The following is a 16,301-nucleotide window of genomic DNA, read 5'->3' on the forward strand; positions in this document are numbered from 1 at the left end:
AGGTCACCTACCCGATGCTTGAGAAGGATTCATGGGACAAGGTCTTTTGCCTGGCAAGAAGGAAAGTTAATCTTCCCCCAGAGTGTGTGGAGAAACACCTGGTGAGGTTTGTTAAGGGACAGATAAAAGTCTGGGGTAGATTCAGAGTAAACCCATGGTTAAAGGCTACTCAAAGCCACCCCTCCAAACCAAAAATAGTCCTGTGCTTATTTGTGAGAAATCATTTAGATTTGCTTTTCAATGCACTGGAAGCAGGTGAGTTTTAAGATAAGTACATAAAGCAAATGTGCCGTTTATCGCTTCTTAGGCTGATGATTAAAGCAAAAGTTTTCTTTTCTCTCCAAGAAATATTGTGAACTGAGTGCAATTGTGTTAATGACAGCAGTAACAACAAGAGAATTAAGTATTATTTTAGTGGAAACTGAGGTTTTGGTGAAACAATCTAAGAAGCTGGAGCAGGACAGGACTGGGGTAGAGGCTCAAAATCCTGATTCCACTAACTCTGTGGGCTGAGATGTCACCCCTGAAAGAAAAATCTATGTTTTAAAAAACCAGAGGTGACTTCAGTGATTTGGGAGTGGGTCTGTGGTGTTACCTAACTGCTGAGGAGATCCCATGAGCCTCACAGCCTGTATTTTGATGGCCAGTTTGGAACTGAAGCAACTGATGTGGTGGAAATAATTATCTCACTGTCTGATTTAGTCACTCCAGCAAGGTGTTTGCAGAACTTAGCGCTTTGTATAGGATAACAAAAAAGCAATGGGCTGGCTAATTCAATTAAAAGCAAATAACTACAGTCTAGGCACTGACAGCATGTGGGAGGAAGTGGTGTTGTTTCCACTGTGACTGGCAGCGAGCGACTAGCAAAAACAAGGTGGTTTGAGGAAGGCTTGCGTGTTAATGGCATTTCCCTGTTCTGTTTGTCGAGCAAAGGTGGGAATATAGAGTCAGAATTTACTTGAATCGGTTCCTTTACAAGAATAGATGGGGGGGCCTCCATGGGAGTGGTGCTGAGTCGCTGTGGCACACAGGCAGCCCCGAGCTCACTGCAAAGTGCCCCTGAGTGTGAGGGGCAGGGGCTCGAGGTGTGGAGGTCACAGAGCAAAAGACACCAGAGCTGTGCACAGGGCAGGTAGGAGATGGTGGTCTGGATGCCAGGAGTGCTGAGCTGCTTTTGCTCTCTCTCTCTGTCTGCTGTCAGCTGGAGTACCTAGAAAAAGTCTGGCGTGGAGTGGCTGATTCACTTCGTACTTGCGGCAGTCGCAGGCCCAGGGCTCAGCACTCAGCACTCAGTTGGATCAGGGCTTTTCCAGAAGTGAATCAGACTCTGCCTGATGGCTGTATCAGGCATGATAACCCAGAAGTGTCCAGCAGCACCTTCCTCTGTCTCTGCCCATTAGTGTTCATCTTTTCATCATTACAAAGGTAAAAAGCCACCTGTACTGGCTCTATCCTGTAGGAAGTTTATTCCTTTCTAACCACCTCAGATGACTGCCTGAGGAGAAAATATTTCTATATCAAAACTTACTTAAAAAGAAAATTGCCCATAAATAACTAATTCCAGCCTTTCAAGGGCTTAATCTTTCAGTCAGTGTCTTGAGAGGGAGCCAGAACTGAGGTGCAGCACAGAGAGGGACAATTTCTGGGCTCCCAAGTATGTGATGCCTCTCACACTGGAGCAGTGCTGCTTTCCTACTCATAGCTCTTACTCTGATATGAAACCTGCCAGCCCTGGCTGATACCAAACTTCTCATACTAAGTCAGGCCCAGCCTTCCAATAGGTCTTGTTTCTCCTCAAATGCAGAACAGCAAAAATAAAATAAGTGTGTAGATTCTCCCCCTCCCACACCAGCTAATATATTTTATCAATAGAAATACAGAGAATATGCTCCGGACTTAGCTCTGTCATTTCAAAGATGTACAGAACAGTATAATTCTGGAAAAACTGAGACTTGAACTGGCATTGCCTCTGGCCCATCCTGATGTTCCCATGCTGGCTTTGGTGAGTTTTTTGTCTGCATCTCATCTTGGTTGAATTTAGACTACGAGCTCTCTGGCACGGTGTGTGGGCATTTCTCTGTCACTAAGCACCAAGATGAGCTGGTGGCTCCAGCTGGGAGCTCTGTGTGGTGCCACTCTACAAAGTCTGGGAGAAGGTGGTAGAGAGAATACAACAAATGCAGCCAAGAAGTAGCATTGCTACAGCACATCTCACAACACACAAAGCACCAGCACACGCTTGCTGGCATCCTGTAGAGCACAATCATCCTGGCCATGCTGAGTGTCTTGGAAGACAGAGCCTGCAAGCGTGTCCTGCAACATCCTTTGCCATCAGCCACAGGAGCATCCCCAGGAAAACTGTGAGAGGAGAGGCAGAGGGTCTCCTGTGCAATCAGAGATGCCTTAATACCACTAAATGAGTGCCCAAATCTCTCTGGGATAATAAAAACCCTTACGACAGCATAACCCAAGAATGTGCCCAAAGGAAAGCTAACAGGAGCGTGGCCATGTGGTGCACATGTCCACACCTCACAGCTCCAGCCATTCCAGGGCTTTGCAGCCCCGTGTTCTCAAACCATGTCCACAGCTGAGGGTATTGGATGTTTCGGCTGTCTGATTTGGTTTTCATTTCCATCTGCACCTGAGAAGGGCAGCTCCTGCTGCTCAATAATGGGGATTGCATGAGCTGCTGGTAGGGATCAGGATGCTTCACCTGCAGGTAAAACCCTTATTACTGTTGGGAGCCTGCTGGAAGAGAGAACAGCTACTTGACCACATTTACTTAGACCAAAGGGTAGTTCCTTTTGTTCTGCGGTTGGCATCAGGAACTTCACACCAATGATTTTTTTTTTAAAAAAAGGGTTGTATTTTTCTCTTACCCAGTTTGAATGGGGCTGTCTCCTGCTCTTCCTTCCTCACTGCTTGTTTATTCTCACTTCTTCTGCCTCCCTGTAATTCACAAGCACTAGTTGGGAAGGGAGGCAAGGTGGTTCACTGGTGTTCATCCTTTTTGGCAACAGCTACATTGTCCCTGCCTGTGCTGGTTTGGCTTTGACAGACAGCCAAAACAAACTCCTTGGTGTTTGTGTGGCCCTGCCCCATGTTAGTCCCCTCTCCAGCCCCATGGCATGTGGAAAGCCCTTGGCTTGGGTGATGGGAAAGTCTCTGGCTCTGCAGCCTGGGCAATACTCACAGCAGCAGCACCTCGGGAATTGAGCTGCATCCCAAGTGGAAGTGTTTGTGTCTTTTCCTTCATGTTTGCTTTTTTTTTCCCTTTCCCACTGCTGCCACAGGTCTGTCTGCTTTGCCTCTGCCTGTCAATAAGTTGGGGCTGCAGGACAATAAGAATTCTCTTTTGCAGAAGAAATGGAGTTTTGTGACATTTGGAATTTGGGCTTTTGTTTGTTGTCTAATTTGTTTTTTTTTGTTTTTTTTTTTTTTTAATTCAGCTAGGGATGGGGGGGAAACAAGATTTCATCAAGATTTTTCTTGGGGAAAAAGGAGAGGTTTAGTTTGGTTTGGTTTGGTTTGGAAAGGAAAGGAAAGGAAAGGAAAAAAGATCAAAGGGAAGCCCTTCAAAAGTATCTAACACCAGTAAGAAAGTTTAAAATCAGGATGGGGGGCCTGGCCCAGTCCAGTCTCCCCAGTCACCTGCCTGTTCTGGTGATGACACCTGTGCCATGCACGGGTGCAGGTGGCTCTGCAGGAATACTGAGATGTCCAGACACTGCTGTCACTGGAGGCAGCAGCCAGGAATGAGCAAAGGAGGCTCGAACTTAGGGGAGAAGAGACTCACTGGTGGGGAGGACACCTCTTTACCCCTGCCAAAATCAGTGACTTCAAGGCTCAGCCCGCAGCCTATGGGGAGTACTCCTGGCTCTCCAGAGCTGTGCTCCATAGTGCTCAGAGAAAGCCTAGGAGGGGGGAGTTGGGCTTGGTGCTGTGTGATGCAGCTGGAGTTTGGTTTTGGGTGCTTGGGCAGCGAGGCAGGGCCTGGAGGAAAAGCTGTGCCTCACAAGCTGGGGCCCCACTGCAGGAGCTCATGGCAGCACAGCAGGGCTGAGTCGCTCAGGGGCTGTGTGTGCAAAGCTCAGCTTCTAAAAACAGGACACTTACTCAGAAGCACAGTTGAGTACTTGCCTCTAGCCCAGCTCTTTTATATATAGTCCCCTTTTCTCCTGATTTTACTTCAGCAGTCGCTGTATGAATTGCAGCTCTGAAGTGTCTGTATGGGGGTGCACGGACAGCAGAGTGCTGCTGGCCAAGCTGGAGCTGCTCTTTTGCTCCTGGATGTGGGGTTCCCTCTGCAAGGGCCGTGTTGGAGAGCAGACTTCATCCTCCAGATGGTTGTTGGGGGGTGTGTGGTACTTATGCTACCTTAAATGAAAGTGGGGGCTCTTTTTTTTCCCCCAGGGATAGAGCAAGATAATTTTTATTAGTATTTTCCTTCCTGTTGCTGTTCTTCTGACTTCTTTCCCTCCCCCCCCCAGCGCCCCAGTTTTTTTAAAGAAACACAGACAAGCTGCAAAACTAAGAGGTTTGTTTCCCTGCAATGCAGGATGATGCAGAGTGTGGGTTATTCCTCCAATCTTTTCAGGGGAGGTGTCTGATGCCAGGAAGCACGTTAGCTCAAAACCTGTGCTCAGAGGGAAGGAAAGAGGGCATAGTTTGACCTTAGCTCCAGGAAGGCTGGTGCTAGAGGCAGCAATAGGCCTCTCAGTTTATCTGAAACTCAGAAGATCCCCCAGATCCACCAACCAAATGTCTCGAGATGTTGGCAGCGTTCCTGCTGCCCTTTTCCAGCACACAGAACAGTGATGTGAGTTGGTGCTGCTTTCACTTCAAGGATTCCCAAACTGATGAATCCAGGCCGACTTCTTTCTCTCCTGGAATTTTTACAAATCTATGGCAACATAAAAAGGGATTTGTAACAGCCAGAAGAGAGCTCAGTGGAGCAGTCTGAAATTTTTCCTAGAAAAGATTCACAGAGACGTGAGTTCTTGGCCCACGTGATTATAAGCAGAGATAAATGTTTATCACTTTTTAAACACTGAGACTCCCCTACTTGGAGCTAGGGAATTTAAAAGCAAGGGACATCTTTCCATACTAGCCACTTTACAGAATTGACTTGATTTTCCTTTTTCCAGCAGTAACAGTGTAACTTCTGAAAAAGTAGCCCATCCTATATGAAGTTTCCTACTTCAATTAATAGTGCACAATGAGCACATGTGTATGCAGGAGACACATATACACAAATCAGGTCATCTTCATGTTGGAGTCAAAATCAAAACAGACACCAAAAAACCCAAACCCAACAAAAACCCTCAAAAAACTCAGAGTTTGATTTCACCTTGTGTGAAGGTGAGCTTGAGACCATCAAACAAGAACTTTGAGGCACTTGGTTGCTCAATTTTTATTAATGCTTTCTTCTGCTTTACTGTCTAGACACCAAACCAAAAAAAAATGAGGTTGGCAGCTGCAGTAGCTTCTAATAAGTGACATTTCTTGCCCTCAGAAGTTTCCTGTCTAAGTCAATAGGGCAAGTGGCAGAAGAATGGAAACATTACTAACTAGATCCCTCCCCTGACACCTTTGAAAAAGTGAAATAATGAGAGGGTTGATAAGAAAAATATTATGGTTTTGATAGTCGAAAGAAAATTTTAAAAATATGGACAGCATTTTTTTAATGGAGTCATATACTCACAAGACCTGGAATTCACACCATGGACCTCTTTACAGTCTTAGGCATGAGGTCCACACCTGCCTCAGAGCAGGTGCAAGGAGCCTTTGGGGTGCCCAGATCCTGTAACTCTCCCTCATGAGCTCTCCCTCAATATCTCAGATTTTGTCCTTGTCCAGGTAGTGCTGTCCTAGCTGGTGGTGAAAAGAGCATTTCCAGGAGCTGACACTGCTCCCTGTGTTTCCTTGCTCACAGACAGATGAGAAATGAAGGATCAGGCATGGCTGTGGACAGGGCTGGCAAGGAGGCTTTTCCAGCCCTGTGCTGACAGTCAAGGACTCAACACTGTGTACAGAGCTGTGGTGTTTGTGGGGAGCTTCTGGCATCAATTCACAACCTGTCACTTTCCCAAGGACTCCAAGGTGCTGGCTGGACCAATGGTGGGGTGGTGCCAAGTGGCTCTGAGGTGGCACTGAGAGGCAGCTATAGGCCCAGGGCCTTGGAAATTGCTTTTGACTGGACAGAGCAACCATCAATACCTATCAAAAGTAAAACCAACCAATGCCAAGCCCCAGCAATCTATTTTTGTGAGTGATTGCATCCATTATCCTAATTAAGAAGGAAAGGCCAGAATTCTGAATCAGGATTGGGATTGACTGGAGTGATTACCCACCATGTCCTCCCAGGGCCAGGTACCTCTGTGGGTGCGAAAGGAGGCTGAAAGTGTTGAAGGATGAAACTAGAGCACACAAAAGGTCTTTTTGGCTGATGACTAGAGAGGGAAAAAGAGCAGAGATAGGGGTGGTTTTGGCAGAGCTCTCAGAGTACAGAAGGCCTTGTGGCCCATGATTCAGAGGTGCTGGTCACCACTGTAGCGCTGTCTGAAGTGGTGAGTGTTCATCTTGTCAGAAAGTCAACCCTTTATTTGCAAACCCACTCATCATTCACAAGCCTGCTTATTTACAAAGCCTGTTGATAAAAGTATCTCACCTTGAACTCTTGAAGGAAACCTCTTTAATCACAGAAGTCACACACTGCTTCTTTGCTTTGGGCTGGTTTTTCTTTTATTCCTATTTTGCACATCACTTAGTGTATTATGCAGGCAGAGGAGAATATTATGAAAGCCACATAGGCAAGTTGGATAGATGTCAGCATTTGGCGTGTCTGTGTGGTGTTTGTGTGCCTGGGTATGTGGCTTGCTTAGCTTAACGAGGCAGAAATGGAAGGGACAGCAAATTTAAGCAGCAAGATGGGAGTCCATTTCATTGGACCTTTTTTGGCTGTAGCCTAAAAAATGCTACACTCCTAGAGGTATTCTGAATTGCCATCCTTATGATTAGTCCTCACCCAGTATGCCCTGATATGCTCCAGGCACTTGCCCCTTCGCTGCTTCCCTTTCCCATCACCACCATCTCTAAGGCACAACTTCTCCCTCTCTCTCATCCCTCATCCCACCCCAAGCCATGTCTGCCTTCCCCTCCACCCCCAGCAGCTCTGAGGCTCAGGTTGCTGCTGCCAGCCCTGTCAGGCCTGCAGTGGTGGGACTTTCCTCCTGGGTGAGACCCCATCAAAACCCTGGGGCTGCAACAGCAAGTTCTATGCAGAGGGGCACAGGTGTAGACCCCAGGGGGGGCTCATTGGAAGCCCTCAGTATGGAATAAGGCTAGGGAGGAATTTTTCAGCCCTCCAGCTCCAGAGAGTACTTGTAAGCAAGATGATTTATTTCTTCAGAGGTTTATAACTTGGCAAAATTTGGATGGAGGTTTTTTGCAGACAAGCAGCACATTCCTGACACACAAGCCAGAGTCCTGCCACATTTCAAGTCCGTTTTCCAAAGCCTGGGGACATGAGGAAAAGGTCACCAAGTTTCTTGAAACATGGAGCAGGGGAGAAAGAGTATATTTTCTTCCAGCTAGATGATCAGCAACTACTTAAAATTTCCAGGCAAAGAAAATAGTCTGGGGCAGACTCCAGTCTGGGATTTAGCCCAAAATTACAAGGAACTGTAAGTAAGAAGCAGGAGGCAACTGCTGGATCTCCTTGTGCCCCATTTTTACATTATTTGAAGGCTGAAAGTTGCTGTACAGTGTATTTGCTATGGCTGGGAAGAAGCAGCATCCTGCTTTGCTTCTCCCCCCATCTCTCTTTTTTCTGAATGAAAGTGTTTTACAAATGAAAAATGAGGTTTCCTGAAATGAAGGGTTGCTTTTTATTCTGAGCTGGCTTCCATGAAATGTATTTGTGAGCCTTTTGCTTTTATCTCTGAACTTGCAGGGGGGTGACAAGGGACCATACTGTCCTGGTCAGCCTGGCAGAGACCAGCCGGGCATTTGAGGAGGTTCTGGGCAGCCCCAGGAAAAGGCTTGTCACTCTCTTTGTTTCCTGTCCCCAGTTTCAGAATCAAATCTCTTCTCCTTTGTTCTAGCTCTGCTTCTCCTTAGGGCCTGTTGGACATCTATGGGGGCAGAGGCTGCAGGAGGGCTGTGTCCTTGTCACTCCATGGGGCTACAATCCCAGCCAGCGCACCATCCTCATGACGTCCTGGGGAAAGGCTTGGCTGCCTGGGTGTCATCACCCACCCCACTTGGACACCAAAGGGTTCTGGTTCCCCAAACCAGAGTGGGGGAAGGTGTCCCTGGACTGCTCACTGGATATGACCTACTCTCACCCTGAGTGCTGCTGGCTAAAACTCATTCTTCCTTATGCTTGTTGACTCATCTCCATCACTTTTCTCCAAGTCTTCACTCTCTCTGTCTCTTCAATGAACTCTCTTTGTGTCCTAGCCCCTCTTTCCCCTACTGCCCTGGAGTGCCACCAGGAAGGGTGGGAAGTGGTAATTCCTTTCCCTGGAATGAGAGAATGCAAGTGTCTCCAGAACTGCAGCCTGACCTGCATGGCCCTCTGGACAAGTGAGAGAGTGAGGAGACACTGGGCACGTGTTGGAGAGTGTGGGCCAAGGCCACTGTGACTGTGCCTGGGAACAGCTGATACTCATGAGGGAAGGCTCCACATGGGAATGGTGGCACCTCAGTACACTTAGACATACTCAGCAACATAATGAGCAACAAAACTCTCCCAGCCAAGGAAAAAACAATGTAACTGTGTATGATAAACTGTTTAATGGATTAGGATAATAGTCTAAATGGCACATGAGCACAGGAGCCAAAGCTTGTAAAAAAAAACCCAAACTTGCTCACTCTCTCTAACCTGTGAACTCACTGTCACAAAGCATTGCTGAGGCAAAAGCTGCACAGGAAAATTATAGGCCTGGTAAGTCAACCCCTTGCCCCCCATCTATATGGCTGCTGGTAAGAACAGAGCAGTACAGCAGATAAAAAAACAACTTGGTGCAATCTTGTGCAGGTGGCAAGAGCTGCAGGGATGCTGCAGTGGAATCTTCCACCAGGTATGCAGGAAGGGCAGATGATGTCCTGTAAAGCTGGAATGCTTACTCCTCCTCATGTTCAGGAAGGCTTTTTAGAACAGCCCTAGCTTCAGCTTTCATCCTGTTGGGACAAGCATAAAAGCAAAAGGATGTGTATTTGTGTCTTTGAGCAGGGGTTGATCTACTAATATACAGGTCAGAGGAGACTGAACCTTTGGTCACCTGTAACACCTGCTGGTGCTGCTCCCACCACACATCCTCTTATTTCCCAGGGCGAAAATAGCACAATTTCAACTGTGAAATAATAGAATGTATAAAACAGATTCTGTTTTGCCAGAGAGAAAACCTTTGCTACCTTGAACTTAAGCTGAAATATTACATTGGTGAAGTGCAAATTTTTTTTTTTTAAAAAGACAATACTGACACTGCAAAATCCCCCTCAGGTAAGACCCCCCCCTCCAATAAATTAAATATACAAAAAAAAACTCTTCCCAATAAAAGACCAAACAAAACATATGAAACACAAACCTCAAAAGGACCAACCAGCCCCAAGACTCTGATAAAATGGCAGCAACTGGATTTTATTGGAATATGAGGAACTGACTGAATAGATTTAAACCCAAACAAAATGCAGATATGAGAAGTGGGAAGAAAACACAAAAAAAAAAAAACCCAAAAAGATGAAGAATTGAAGGAAATAAACACTCAGGGCATCATTCCAAAAAGCCCACACTTCATGGTGTGAGTCACTTCAGATGATGCTCCACCAGCCCACTGTGTCTTTGTTCTCCTCCCTGCTCTCTGCAGCACGATAAAAGCACAGGAAGGATGTTTGATGGCAAATTGGCCATCGGCCACTTTCAAAGGAGAGTCATTTAGTGAGATTCACTCATATTTGTATAAGCTGAAAAAAAAAAAAATGAACAACATGTGTAAAGCAACCAGACTGATCTTGCAAACACACTTCATCTTGGATCTGGCTGATGGGAAAAACACTCTATTAGAGAGAATGTGACACTATGAATACAGATAACACCTCTCAGCAAGCCTCAAACACCTATTTCTAGATGAGTGTTTACCACCATGTGGTCAGTTGTGGCTGACCATGTCATGTACAGGTCTGATTATTACAGCCCTAGTATAAGAGTTTTACTTTTTGTAAATGTGTGTATTTTATTTTCTTAAATTTGTGTATGGGGGAGAGGGGGTGTGTGTTCGACTCGCCCTTTGTCTCTGTAGCACAATGGAGCTGTCAAGCTTAGGCCAAAATCTGTGAGCTGTTTTTCCCAAAGTGGTCAACCTAATAGAAAGGCTCCCCAGAAAGGCAGAACCATTTTTATCAGTGAGTGTTTATCATTCACTATCATTGGTAAAAGCGAGCTAGTCAGACTGAAGGTCATAAGAAATAGAGGAAACCCACAACATTTCTTCAGTTATTTGAGTGACATGCTGCTCCCTGAAGGGCTGAGAAAGCTTTTGAAGACTGAGTAGTTTTTCATTCATGAAAACTGAGTTGGTTTTACTGTTTGTTTGTTTGCTTGTTTTTGGGGGCTTTTATTTTTTTGCTTCTTTTGTTTTTTGCTTTTAAACCTGTCTTACAGATAAAACCTGACACAATTCACCACAGGCAGGAAACCCTGGAGGGTGCGGTGTGCTGGGTAGAGCAGAGGCCCAGGGCTTTGAGCTTCTCACTTCCATCCCTGCCACTGGCACTGACTTGCTGGCTGCTGGGGGTGACTCACTCCTGGCTCTACATCTCCTGGGGACGTGGTGGCACACCTGGTGGGACAGGCCTGCTATTAAAGACAGCCAGTGCCAGGCACATGATTTGGGGGTTGTCAAAGCCAATGGGCGGTGTCTGTTGGCTTTCACAAGTTCTGGTGTTCCTCTCTGCAAATTGCACTCAGAGTCAGAGATCAAAGGTGTCAGAGAGTGTCACAACAAGCTACATTGGATTTGTAAATTGAGTTTTCAGTATGTTCATAGATTGGGTGTGAGGGTGGCAGAGAGTGAGAGCACTGCTGCCTTCACTGTAGCAGCAAGTGTGGCTTGTCACGTATGAGGCACCCAGACTCTGCTCCAGGAGGAATTCAGGTTCATGTCTCTGCTCTTGCATCAATGCATGTGGCCACAAGGGAGGCACCAAGGCTTATCTCACATCAGGAGGGAAACCTTGGGCACTTTATCCCACCTCAAGCAGGGCTGCTACTGATCCATCCAGCTCTAGACCATGCATTTTTTTGTCCCTACCCTCTTCCTGGTGTTTGGCAATCATCTGCTCTGTGATCTAATGCAACATATGATGAATTTGAGGCAAAGGTGGAGCACTTGGCCAGGGTAGCAATGCAGCAGCCACACACTCCTCAGAGCCATGCACTGAAGTGTTGTTTCCAGCTTTGCAGTTCCTCAGTTCCACAGTAGAATCCACTCTGAACACCATAAGAAAAGCACAAATGTGTCTCAAAAGTACATAAGCTTCATGAAGAGGGACCTACACTAGTTGGAAGAATTCAGAAGTTCATATTTAAACAATCCTTAGTTGTAACACTCCATCAGTCTTCCAAACTGAAATGTTAATCTTCACCTGTCCTCAATTCTCACTGACCAAAAGAATCTTGAATTCATAGACTCAATCATAGAATGTTTAGGCTGCAAGAGACCTTAGGCCTCATGTACTTCCAGCCCCCCTGCCATGGTCAAGGACAGTTTTCACTAGACCAGGTTGGTCAAAGTCCCATTCAACCTGGCCTTGAACACTTCCAGGGATGGAGCATCCAAAACCTCTATGGGTAACCTCTTCCAGTGTGTAACCACCCTCACAGTAAAGACTTTCTTCCTAATATCTAATCTAAACCTCTCCTCATTAATTTTTAAGCCTAACCCCCTTTGTCCTACCACTACATCCTTGTAAAATGTCCAGCTCTCTTGTAGGCCCCCTTGAGGTACTTACTGCGAGGTCCTAGATGGTGTCCCCAGAGCCTTCTTTCTCCCAGGCTGAACAACCCCAACTGAGCCTGTCTTCACAGGAGAGGTGCTCTCAGAGGAGCCCTCTGATCATCTTTGTGGTCCTCCACTGGATTTGCTCTAACAGGTCCATATCTTGTGTTGAGGGCCCCAGAGTTGGGTGCAGCACTACAGGTGGGGTCTCAGCAGAGCAGAGCAGAGCAGAGCAGAGCAGAGCAGAGCAGAGCAGAGCAGAGCAGAGCAGAGCAGAGCAGAGCAGAGCGGCAGAATTCCCTCCCTTGACCTGCTGGCCATGCTGCTTTGGGTACAGCCCAGAACATGGTTGGTTTCTGGGCTGTGACTAAACATTCCTGGAGCTTCTTGTCCACCAGTTCCTTCCCGCACAGCTTAAACCATGGGAATTGGGACTCCCTACCATAGTGCAACATACAGCAGCCTACATGCCATCTTGGGTGTCAAAATCTGCTTGTGAAGCTGGGTGCAAAAACCATTGGGATTGGTACTGGAAAAGTTGACACACAAGTTCTGATTTGATATGGGGTGGGTACCCAAGTACATTCAGGAGGCTGGACTGAAGCATGGATTAACACAACTCAGGTGGGTCTGTGCAATGGGTACTCTCAGGAGCAGAAAACCACATACACACAGAACGTATTGGCACTGGGACACAGGGTCCTCAGAGAGTGGACTTTATCAGAATTTAGAAAGAGTTTCAACATTCACACATATGGGACCCTAAGAAAAAGTGTATATTTTACCCATTAACTAATCCATGAATCACCTGTGTTTGTAAAGCTGTCACTGACTACATGAGCTAGAAATCAGTTTTCCTGTTTGACTCAACACTTAAATAATGACCCAAAAAGGTCAACCTGGGCAGCACTGCAGAACAAGGATAAAACGTCCCTTTAAGAGATGTCTTCCTCAGAGATTGTATTGGAACTAGTACAGTTGTGCTGCTCATTTTGGAAATTTCAAAATTTAGAATAGGTTTTATTCTCATGAGACAGAATTTTTTGCTGAGGTTCATTCTATTCAGTTTTATAACACAATTAGTGTTATATTTAGTGCACAATTAAACTTTTAATTACTACAAAGAATCATCTCACCTTCTGCACCAAGATATATTCTGTTCTCCAGCACGAGTAGGTGGAGATGTCTGAAGAGACAGTGATGGAGATACTCTTTCCTGTGCAGGCTGTACCAGAGAGAGCTACAACAGGTGTCTACCAACATTTTTTACTCAAATGGTTCAGAGCTCTCTGGTCTCTCCTAACTTATTTTCAAACGTATGTCTGCCTGTATTTATATCAGGTTCTAAAAATAAGTAGCACCGTTAACATTTTGAATTTGAATTATCTGCTGAATATCTAAAAAGATAAGCTGGAACGGGAAGCCCCTCTGTGAGCAGAAGTACAATCTAGTTAAAATGAGTGAAATTTATCAGAAAAAATGAGTAATGAGCAGTGAGAAGAACTGTCTCATTTTGCTAATTTTACTTTAAATAATTTTACTATAAATTATCTGATTTGACATTCTGTGCTAAAAATCTGCTTATGAACCAAGAAAAGCAAGGCATGTGCTCCACTTGGTCAAAGCAGAATCTGTGGCTGCAAAAATGTTGTTGCATTAGTACCGCAGCATGAAACCCTGTGCCACCAAAATGAAGGCTCTCCTGGTTGTTTCTAGATCACTGTGTATACAGAAATAACTGGGTACACTGGGCTTCAGGTTTGAGTCTTTGCTGAGCCCCCTGGTTATCTGCAGTCACATCAGAACTGCAGTAATTTCACCACACAGGTGTCATCAAAGCACGGAAGCACGCAGCAAAGCTTTCCTTTCCCCTACCCGCACCCCATTTCAGGAATAAAGGCAAAGATAAGTCTTAATCCTTAACTCGTATTTTCATGAGCTATATTGAGACCATCAGCCCATTGTGCTCATGCACTTTTGCCTGGGACTGGCAATGAACTTTTAATATTAGAAGTTTTTTCAGAAGAAAGAGGTGAAAGACTGCCAGAAGAGGCTGTAAAACTAAGCATGTGTTAATAGCATCTGTTACAAATAAGGCTGGATTCCACTTTCCATTGTCTTACTCCTTTTTCCTCAAGTTGTTTAAATTTTCCAATTCAAAAGGAATTTGGCTGAAGATTTCCCTTACTTGGCCTTGAGCTCAAGGAGGGCTGCTTGCAGAAGAGTTGTACAAAACCTACTACAAGCCTTTAAATAGTAGGGGTGTGCAAGGAATACAGCTGTCTTTTGGGATGTTCAGACTAGAAGCAATTAAGTACAACAAAGAAGCCCACCCAGTCCCCCCATTTGCTCCCCAAAAAGTCCTGCAGCAGATCTGTCGGCACTGATGTTCCAAAAGCTGATCCATGCAGTGATAAATGTCACAAACTGTTGCATTTAAGTCACTCACCAAGGCACATTGTTTTAAAAGACTTCAAGGTTGCACTGGTGATTCTCCAAAGGAAAGCCCCCTTGGGTTGTCACGTAATACTGAAAGGAATATATAATGTACATGATAAACACCTTGTTCTGAAATAAATATACTATTTTGTACACACTCTTAATACCTTCATTAAAGACAAGCTTTTAGATCTCTGCAGCTCAAAGCAGCACAAGAGAAATGGAACTGAATTACACGTATCTTCTCTTTAACCCTTGACAGAACTATATAAAAACAGAACTTAAAAAAGGTGAAGACAGAAATGGCTATCGTGTTCCCTTATGAAACTGTGTTCCCTGTTACTCCCAGTTTTGCCTTTCATTTCATGCCAAAAAAACTCTAGTAAGTGATGCTAAGTCAGAAAACAGACTGTCAACCACATGAAGCCAAAATACTCTTAACACGTAACACAGCTTGTGCAAAATTATTTTTGCCTATAATTAACCTTTTTATGGCTCTCTTTAAGAATGCTATAAGAAGCAAAGTGTCTTGTGTCAGCACTTCAGAAGCATTTCTAGCTATGGCCAACTTCATGTGTGCACAATTTGTACTAATGTTTGATAAAACAGGAGAACTCCTAATGAGGCTATGGCAGGTAAATTGAACCATCTCTTTTATCACTACATGGACAGGCTGGAATGTAACTAAGGATGTTTTTATCTCTGAATGGTAAACACACCAAATTCTCACCTAAAAATCCTTTAAAGGAATTTACAAGTTACAATTATTTTTATCTTCTGATGTGGGTAGTCACCCAGAACTGCCCTAGTTACGCAGCTAGACCAGAAATGCCAAAGGACCAAAGTCCCATTTGAAGTCTATCATCGTGTTTAGCAAATTCCCAAATATTTCAATCTATCTGGAAGCCTGACTAATTCAAATCATATTTGCATCCTACTAGTTAAATAATGCATGTGCTGTGGTTTTTTTTCACAGCAGTCAGAGTCTATTACTAACTCCAGAGTGATGCTAAAATTTTAAATGCAGTGCAGGAACTACAGTTCCTAGGAACCAGAAACAGACTGCAGATGCTAGGTATCCTCAGGGGTCTCTCCTATCCCTGGATAAGATGCACCTCATCAATCAGATCCAGAGAGCCAAAGCTTTACAAGGTTAAAGATCCGGGTGTGAATTCTGAATCTCAGGCTTCAGCAGGGGAACTGCATTCAATTTTCAGCTTCAATGTGTTTTGATGATGCTGAAGATATTTTCTTTTTAATTGTTATAGATACTATACAATGGTAAGAGCAAAATAGCAGTTATGTATATAGTGTGTAAAACATGTAAAGCCCCTCATTTCTACTAAGTCCAGAAATCTGTTTGGATACAAAGATCAGTATTTGCATCCTTTGATAAAATCAATATTTAATATCCTCAGGAAAAACAAAGCAAAGAGTAACAAAAAAAGAAAAACAAAGCCGTTGTCTGGAGTTGACTTAAATGTGGTCTGGCAACCCTATGCAGGACTGTCTCTGATGATCATGGTAACCATGGCAAAAGATTCTTGAAGCTTCCTTCTTCATGGGGCCAAAACTGTATCTAGGAGACTGCAATCATCTACCTTCTCTTAGATTAGAAACAGAAAATGTCTATCAGTACCTTCAACATTAAAAAGGAGTTGAATTTCAAGACATTCAAATTTAAAAAGGAGTTGAGTTTGTGAATACTTTTATGATAAATTTCCTAGGGCATTGCTTAGCTAAGTATTAGACTTTTCCAGGTGAGGAATTTTTTGCCTGTCAGGCACAGCAGCCAAAGAGCTCCAAGAAATTCTTCTATCATGATTTTTTAAAATATTGCCATTACCTCTGCCTTTATAT

This window comes from Parus major, chromosome 2 (genome assembly GCF_001522545.3).
Source record: "Parus major isolate Abel chromosome 2, Parus_major1.1, whole genome shotgun sequence".
NCBI lineage: Eukaryota > Metazoa > Chordata > Aves > Passeriformes > Paridae > Parus > Parus major.